This window comes from Monodelphis domestica, chromosome 3 (assembly GCF_027887165.1).
Source record: "Monodelphis domestica isolate mMonDom1 chromosome 3, mMonDom1.pri, whole genome shotgun sequence".
Classification (NCBI taxonomy): domain Eukaryota; kingdom Metazoa; phylum Chordata; class Mammalia; order Didelphimorphia; family Didelphidae; genus Monodelphis; species Monodelphis domestica.
In genome coordinates, this window is record NC_077229.1 from 251,691,792 (window position 1) to 251,701,855 (window position 10,064).

Genomic DNA, 10,064 nt, shown 5'->3' on the forward strand with positions numbered 1-10,064 from the left:
TCACTTTGCATCACATTGTAAAGTAACAACAACCAAGCATGATGATCAACTAGAATTTTCTCTCCACTACTGGTACAGAGCACCATCATGCTTTCACTATCCATAGACTGATCTAGTAAAGTAAATCAAGGCTCATCAATGGTGACTGGTGACTAGCAATAATTTATTTAGCCAAGAAAATTACTGAGACAAAGAAAAAAAAACATTTCTTTAAATCTTTCATAGAATTCTACTTCTCATTCAGTATGGGAGTAATGAAGAAGAACAGGAGGCAAAGAGTCTTAAGTATCTTAAATTGCTTTTGTATGATTTAGTAACACAGAGGGAGTCAGAGACAGAGACAGAGATATAGATATGTTTTGGTTGTTGTCCTTCATACTTGAAGAGGATCAAAATGATGTAACTATATTGTGGATAATATATGGTGTGGCTGATTGTGGTTGATCAGACCAATATGAGCTTAGAAGACTCTACCACATGTTAGGTACAAATAGAGAAACATAAAGAGGTAAACACAAGGGAGAAATGAGAAGGATATCAATTGTGTTTATGGAAGCCCCAAGTTTGCCCCTGTCTCTTGGGAACTTAGCGTAAAGGAAGTTCCAGAATGACTTTGTCTTAAGACAATGAATCTTAAAATATCCTATGAGTTCAGCTTTGATAGAATGAATAGATATAATAAAATCTTATGTATCCTTTTGTCTTAGAAGTTTCTCCCATTTAATTAGAAACCTCCTCCAGGTAGTCTAGCCCTGGACTCCTTCTTCCCTTGTGTCAATTGTGAAGTTAATCAATAGAAAATTACTGTATTTTATTCACAAGAAAGTATTTAAGACCCCTAACTATTCAGCTCATTGGAAAATCTCCTTTCAAGGTGCTTTTTCCTGGTGACATTGTTCCCAAACTCCCAGAGCTTTGGTTCTGTGTAGTATCTAGTCCCTTACCCTTTGTAATGACCAATCAGAGAAGTGTCTTCCTTGTACTGATTAAAGACTTGTTCTTTTTAATTACTTTGGTGGTTCTGTTTTTTTTTAAGGTTGACAAGGGATACAAAAAGGTAAATGTCTTGACCTTTCTATATGGGAAATATATATATATATATATATATATATATATATATTCTAAAAGCATTGTATTTATTATGTCAGTCAGTATGATTCAACATAGAAAAAGGATTTGGAAGTGAGTCAAGGATGTGAGTATGATGTAAAAAATGGATAAGTGAGAAAGGAGTGATGCCTCAGGAGGAAGGAGAAGAGAGAGAAAGAATAAAAAATTTTATCTCACATATAAGAAGCATACCAGGAAGACCTCTGAAGGCAAGGGGGCAGGATAGTAGGAGAGTGGAGACTATGCCTAAACTTCACTCCTATCTTAATCGGTGCAAAGAGCAAAAATATCTAAATTTTCAATTAGTAAAAGAAATTATTATTACACAATAGAGAAGTAGCAGGGGAAGAGAATAAAGAAAGGAGTAGGTTTAGAAAAGAAAACAGATATAAAAAAGCACTAGCCAAAAGCAAATCCATTTTACTGAAGCATGTGGATAAAAAGAGAGTGAACAAAATAATTAGAGGAAATGATATGAAGAGAAAATTGGAAAATGAGGGGATGTATTTGAGTTTTTCCTCTTCCATTGGGGAATTGCTGAAAAAATTGTGGTATCTGATGGTGATGGAATATTATTGTGTTGAAAGGAATAATGAACTGGAGGAAAACCATGTGAACTGGAAAGATCTCCAGGAATTGATGCAGAATGAAAAGAGAAGAAACAGGTGAACATTGTATATAGAGACTGATTCATTATGGCACACTCCAATGCAATAGACTTTTCTACTAGCAGCAATGCAATGACTCAGGACAATCCAGAGGAACTTATGAGAAAGAACATTATCCATATCCAGAGAAAGAACTGTGAAAACAGAAATGCAGAAGAAAACATATGATAGATGATGTAGTTTGAGAGGGATATGATTAGGGTTTTGATGTTAAAAGATCACTCTACTGCAAATATGAATAATATAGAAATTGGTTTTGAACAATGATACATGTATAACCCAGTAGAATTGCTTGTCAGCTCAGGGAAGGGTTAGGGAAGTGGGGGGATGATGAACCAAGTAACTATGGAAAATATTCTAAATTAAAAAAAATTGTTTTATTTTCCTCTTTCTTTTCACATTTTAATAGAATTTGGAACCCTTTTTTAATTTTATTTTTTTTATTTTTAATATATTTTATTTGATCATTTCCAAGCATTATTCGTTAAAGACATAGATCATTTTCTTTTCCTCCCCCCCCACCCCCCATAGCCGACGCGTAAGTCCACTGGGCATTAGATGTTTTCTTGATTTGAACCCATTGCTTTGTTGATAGTATTTGCATTAGAGTGTTCATTTAGAGTCTCTCCTCTGTCATGTCCCCTCAACCTCTGTATTCAGGCAGTTGCTTTTTCTTGGTGTTTCCACTCCCATAGTTTATCCTTTGCTTATGAATGGTGTTTTTTTCTCCTGGATCCCTGCAAGTTGTTCAGGGACATTACACCGCCACTAATGGAGAAGTCCATTACGTTCGATTATACCACAGTGTATTAGTCTCTGTGTACAATGTTCTCCTGGTTCTGCTCCTCTCGCTCTGCATCACTTCCTGGAGGTTGTTCCAGTCTCCATGGAACTTCTCCACTTTATTATTCCTTTTAGCACAATAGTACTCCATCACCAACATATACCACAGTTTGTTCAGCCATTCCCCAATTGATGGGCATCCCCTCATTTTCCAGTTTTGGGCCACCACAAAGAGCGCAGCTATGAATATTTTTGTACAAGTCTTTGTGTCCATTATCTCTTTGGGGTACAGACCCAGCAGTGCTATGGCTGGGTCAAAGGGTAGATATTCTTTTAGCACCCTTTGGGCATAGTTAGAATTTGGAACCCTTTTGGGGGATTTTGTATTCATTCTTCCTTATTTATGCTTGTGCCTTCCATTTTAAATCTAATTTTATTATTATTGAACTTATTCACTTTTTCTCCCATTATTCACTTCATGACTTACTAATTTGATAGGGAGGAGTTTTCTTAGTGTTTTCTAATATGGACATTTTTCATTTTCCTGCCCATACTACTCTCCAGGGAGGAACAGGAATTTCTCTTGGAGGAAAAGGACTATCTCCAATTGAATATAATTTTTTTCAACAACCCTGAATCCAACATTCATGCTAGGCCTTGGCAGAAGTTCCACCCTTTTACTCTTTTCCTTTCTTTCTCTAAGGGGGTTAAATCAGTGTCTATTGCTTTTTTTATGTTTATGGGAGAGCAGGGAGTTATTTCTATATAGTATTCCTTACAACCTGTGGGATATCAAACTTAGGGCCTTCCCCAGGCAACAGTCAGCTGGCTAATAAATCCAATTTCTTCTTACATGCCTGAGTAGAATTAATGTATATGTTAGTGAATGTGCAAGAGGGACAGGGCAAAACAGGGACTAAGATGAGTTGACAGCCTGTGGACTAAGTAGGGGATTCTTTCTTTTGGTCCAAGGCACAAGCACATGGCTTTTGTTTGTGTTTTCCAGTCACAAAATTTGAGTTTGTTGAGGAGTTCTGAGTGAACTCCTTAATGATTACCATTCTGCAATACTAATTCACAAGGCTTTTCAGTTGATGGCATTTACACACCCTGGTTCTGTGAATTCTACTACAATTTTTCTTGATCTGATATATAATTCCTCTATTTTTTAGTGTTTGTGGCTAGAAAAATTATCTAATCCCCAAACTTGTTCATTGTATGTTTTAGAAATACTTTCCAAATGCAGACTGATTGGTAATTTATGGAATATCATCGACAGGATTTAAATATATGACTCCATCTATCTACACATGCATCTAACTAGTACATTTCCATTCTTGGGGCTATTCAAGCTTTTAAAGAGTAGAAATTCTTTGAGTTTAGTTAGGGGCTCTATTATTTTTCTATCTTTATTATTCCAATTCCTAGTAATGTTTCTGTAGCAAAATGGACATTTAATAAATAATTGCTGATTGATTGCTTGTATTCTATAGCACTGAGTTAATAATCATTCATCTAAGATATTGACGAAAGAAGTACTGTACTGGCAGAAATTTGGAATAAATGACATATTTCCTATAAATCTATGCTTGGATTATTTCAAGTTTAACTCTCAGTTCTCCCTTTACTCTTATGAAATCTAGGAGCCAATGGACTTCATAATTGGGTCATATAGACTTGAATCAAGATGTTTGGAGGATATTGCCAGAAAAGGTGGTCATGCTTAATCATGAAGCCATGAAGATTCTGACCTTTAGTAGCTTTATGGTTAGGTAGGAGGATTTTACACACACCTCAGGGTGAACATAGCTTATTCCTGTCATAGCTGTCAAGAAATCTGATCACAAGCTGCTCCTTTCTTGTAAGTAATTTTCTCCTCTCTCCAGGCTAGTGTCTAGATTAAAAAAAGAAGAAACCATGTTACTATGATTATATTCTGTCACAAGGAAGGGTGTTATCTAGCTTCACAAAGGATGAATAGAGACCACAGAACCACCAAATAAATGAGGAGAATCTAAGGATATTTACTATTCTTTCCTGGTACATAAATTCTATTTTATTAAGTAAGTACATTCTGCATTGTATTGCTGTGTTATATGTAGTATTTTACAAAGGCCATTTGGTAGCTTCATGAGGTCAGACAGACAATAAGTCTGATGTATTAAGAGCTGGCAGAATTTGGATTCATATATTTTTAGTTGCAGTTGCTCTAGGTGTCCATCAAGACAGAATAGAAATTTTTATGGTTTTAATATTTTTGTCATATTTTGACTTAAAGTGAAGAGAAAAACATCAGAACTTAATAAAGTGACTGTTATAATTAATGCATGAAATGCATTATTAAAACATGTTACCTGTTACTCAGTTTGTAGATATGTAGTAATGACACAGCAGAACATTCATGTTCATGATTCTGAAGAAAATTCTGTATGTAGAAATGCCAAGGAAGCTTTGATTCCTTATTAAACTAGTCGATTCAAATAATCAGTGGCTTTCCTATGATGTTCCACCTCTCAATTCATGAAATTGCTTTTTTATACATCAATATGTTTCCACCAATAATCATATATATAATTGTGAATGAACTAGTTTAAGATTGTTATTATTAGAATTATTTGAATAACATGTTGTTTATCTTGTTTTTTCATACTGTGAATATATTTACTAATAGAAGTACCAAGATAAGGAATGTAGATTGTTAAGCTAATTATGAAGTAATATTTTCATATGTGACTACTAGTATTAAAATTAAAAAATCTAAAATACTAATTTTTTGGTACTATGTTGGTAAGATATTGGAATTAATTTTCAAAGCAGGACAAAATAATCCTCTTTTTATTAGGTTAACTAAAAAGAGATGGGTATTATAAATCAAGATGGTGGCCTAGAATGAGCAGAAGTTCAGACCTCTGAATACCCTTCCTTACCAATCACAAACTGAAAGCTCCTAGGGGACTGAAAATCAAAATCAAACTTAACAAAAAGACAGAGCCAAGGAACCCTCCTGCTGGACTTAATTCAAAAGTTACACCCCCTGAAAAGCCCGGAATCTGAGAAAACTCAGGTTTAAGACATAAGGAAGATCACAGGACCCATCCCCATTCTACCTAGAGTGCTGAGCCTCCAGTGGCAGCGGGAACTTCTGGATGGGCAAAGGTGCTGGTCTGGAGGGTGTACCTTGTGGGCAGGGCTGTGCCAAGTTCAGAGTGTCCAACACAGACACCTGGGAAGGAGCTAGAGAGGGTGCATAAACCTGGCAGCCTGGCCAGAGCTATGGAGTTCCTCCATATTTGCTCCAGACTTCCAGGAGTTTTTGAACTCAGAGCACACCCAGCACAATTAATCTGAATTTAATCCCATCAAAAGACTCCAGAACTCAGGGAAGCCCAGGTTCCACACACATCCTCATTGACTGCCGAACTTTAATCCAATCAAAAGCCTCCAGAGGACAGGGAAGCTCAAAACCCCATTAACCCTCCTCCAGAGACTACACCAAGATGTTTTCTGTTAAAGCTCCAAGAGGGGAGACTGACGGAAGCCCCCAAAACCAAGAAAAAAATGAGAGGAGCAAGAGCACAGACAAATACTGGGAGTAAAGAAGGGGTGAATATGAACAAACAAACAAAAAGAAGAAACTACAATAGACAGTTTCTATTCAGCAAAAGGAACAAAGGGAAACAGATCAGCAAATGATAAATCAGAAATCCCAGCAAATTGGATACAGGATGTGGAAGAAACTAAAAAACAATTAAGAGAGTCTGGAGACAATTGATAAAAGAAATTAAAAAGGGGGAAGCTGGGTAGCTCAGTGGATTGAGAGCCAGGCCTAGAGATGGGAGGTCCTAGGTTCAAATCTGGCCTCAGACACTTCCAACTGTGTGACCCTGGGCAAGTCACTTGACCCCCATTGCCTAGCCCTTACCACTCTTCTGCCTTGGAGCCAATACACAATATTGACTCCAAGATGGAAGGTAAGGGTTTTAAAAAAAAAGAAATTAAAAATTAAGATAAGTCATTTGGAAACAGAGGAACTTGAACTAAAATGAGAAAATAATGTCTTGAAAGCCAAAATCAACCAGCTGGAAAATGAGGCAAAGGAGATGAAAGATGAGGCAAAAAATATGAAAGATGAGACAAAGGAGGTGAAAGACGAGGAAAAGAGGATGATAGATGACCTTCAAAGAAAATCAGACCAGAAGGAAAAGAATGACCAAAAAGCCAGGGATGAAATCCAGTCTTTAAGACTTTAAGACTTTAAGAACTAGAATACAACAACTGGAATTAAGTGACCTCACAAGGCAGCAGGACACTATAAAACAAAATGAAAAGAATGAAAAAATTGAGGAAAATATGAAGCATCTCATTCACCAAACAGATGATTTAAAAGATCTTTCAAGAAGAGACAATTTAAGAATCATTGGTCTACCAGGAAACCATGGCAAAGGAAAAAGCCTGGACACAACACTACAGGAAATTATTCAGGAAATCTGCCCTGATATCATAAAACAAAATTATTCTACAACAACAAAACAACAAAGAATCAACTACCCAGCAAAACTGACTGTATTCTTATGGTCATTCAATACAATAAAATAATTCCAAGCATTCATAAAGAAGAGACCAGACCTGAACAGAAAATTTGATGTCCAAGCACAGAATTCAAGAGAATCATCAAAAGGTAATTAAAAAAGAGGGGGAAAAGAAAAACAAAACAAAACAACAAAAATTTAAGAGACTCAATAAGTTAAAATGATATGTATCCCTATTAGAAAAGAGGTTATTGGTAACTCTTAAAAACTGTTGCTATCACCTGGGCAGCTAGAAGAATTACGCTTAGAGGGAACAGTGACAAACTGTATAGGATGAAAGGACAAGACATAAATAGGTATATAGATATATGAATGTATAAATACATATACATGTGTATGTATATATATATATATATGTATCTATATATATGATTAGAGCTAAAAAAGAAAAGAGGTTATGACTAAAAGAAATGGGAAAAGAAAAAAATGGGGGTAAATTTATATGTCACAAAGAAGCTCATGGCGGAAGGGGGAGAACATCAATACACTGGAAGGGTAAAGAGGTTGGAGATAAGAAATACTCAACACTTATGTACTTTGAAAGTGACCCAAACAGGGAAGAACAATCCAATCCATTGGGGAAGAGAATATATTTGTACCCTATAGGGGAGTAGAAGGGTAAAAAATGGACTGGTGGGGAGGGAAGCAGTACAAGGGAGGGATGGGAGGGAATTTTAAAAAGACTACAGGGGAAAATAAGGGAGGGAATAAGAAGGGAGGGGGGTACAAAGGGAAGTAAAATAAGGTGGGGGACTGACTATAAACAAACATTAGTATAGAAGGAAATAGTGAAAGAAGAAAAGGCAGAAGTAGGAGTAGAAATCAAAATGCTGGGAAATACACAGCTAGTAATCATATCTCTGAATGTGAATGGAATGAACTCACCCATAAAACGCAAGCAAATAGCAGAGAGGATTAGAATCCAAAATCCTGCCATATGCTGTCTGCAAGAAACACATGAGGAAGGTAGATACACATAGGGTGAAAGTAAGACGATGGAGCCAAATCTACTGGGCACCAACTGATAAAAAGAAGGCAGGAGTTGCAATCATATCTGACAAAGCCAAAGTAAAAATAAATCTAGTTATAAGAGAAAGGGATAGTAATTACATCCTGATAAAAGGCAGTATAGACAATGAGGAAATATCTGTACTGAACATGTATGCCCCAAATGGCATAGCATCCAAATTTCTAAAGGAGAAACTAGAGGAGCTCAAGGATGAAATAGACAGAAAAACTATTATAGCAGGAGACCTGAATCTTCCTCAATCCAAACTAGATAAATCAAAGCAAAAAATAAATAAGAAAGAGATAAGAGAAGTGAATGAAATCTTAGAAAAATTAGAGTTAGTAGACATGTGGAGAAAAAAAAAATATGACAAAAAGAATATACCTTCTTTTCAGGAGCACATGGTACATTCACAAAAATTGACCATGTATTAGGGCATAAAAATATTGCTTACAAGTGCAAAAGGGCATAAATAATAAATGCAACATTCTCAGATCATAATGCAATGAATAATAATAATTGAAAGGGTACATGGAGAGGTAAATAAAAAATTAATTGGAAATTAAATAATGCGATTCTCCAAAACCTGTTAGATAAAGAACAAATCGTAGAAACAATTAATGACTTCATTGAAGAAAATGACAATGAAGAGACATCATTTCAAAACCTATGGGATCCAGTCAAAGCAGTACTCAGGGGGAAATTTATATCCTTGACTTTATATATTAACAAATTAAGAAGGGCAGAGGTCAATGAATTGGGCATGCAAATAAAAAAAATAGAAAGAGAACAAATAAAAAATTCTCAGATGAAGACTAAATTAGAGATGCTAAAAACCAAAGAAAAAATTAACAAAATTGAAAGTCAAAGAACTATTGATTTAATAAAGAAGACTAGAAGCTGGTAGTGTGAAAAAAAATAAAATAGACAAAGTATTAGTCAGTCTAATTAAAAAAAAAGGAAAGAAAAAAACCAAATTGACAGTATCGAAGATAAAAAGGGAATCCTTACTGCTAATGAAGAAGAAATTAAGGCAATCATTAGAAACTACTATGCCCAATCATATGGAAACAAATATGGCAATTTAGGTTAAATGGATGAATACTTACAAAAATATAAATTGCCTAATCTAAAGGAGGAAGAAATAAATGACCTAAACCACCCTATATCAGAAAAAAAATTGAAGACACCATCAAAGAACTCCATAAGAAAAAATCCCCAGGTCCAGATGGATTCACAAATGAATTCTATCAAACATTCAAAGAACAACTAATCCCAATATTATACAAACTATTTGACAGAATAAGTCAAGAAGGAGTTCTACCAAATTCATTTTATGACATAAACATAGTACTGATCCCTAAGCCAGGCAGGTCAAAAACAGAGGAAGAAACCTATAGACCAAGCTCCCTAAAGAATATAGATGGAAAAAACTTAAATAGGATACTAGCAAAAAGACTCCAGCAAGTGATTGAGAGGGTTATTCACTATGACCAGGTAGGATTCATACCAGGAATGTAAGGATGGTTCAACATTAGGAAAACTATCCACATAATTCACCAAATTAGCAAGTGAACTGACAAAAATCACAATTACCTCAATAGATGCAGAAAAAGCCTTTGATAAAATACAACACCCATTCCACATGAAAACACTAGAAAGTATATGAACAGAAGGGCCTTTCCTAAAATGAATAAACATTATATATCTGAAACCATCAGCAAACATCTTCTGAAATGGGGATAAACTAGAAGCCTTCCCAATAAGATCAGGAGTGAAACAGGGATGCCAATTATCACCCCTATTATTTAACATTGTACTAGAAACACTAGCAGTATAAATTAGAGAAGGTAAAGAAATTGAAGGTATTAAAATTGGCAATGAGGAGATTAAGCTATCATTCTT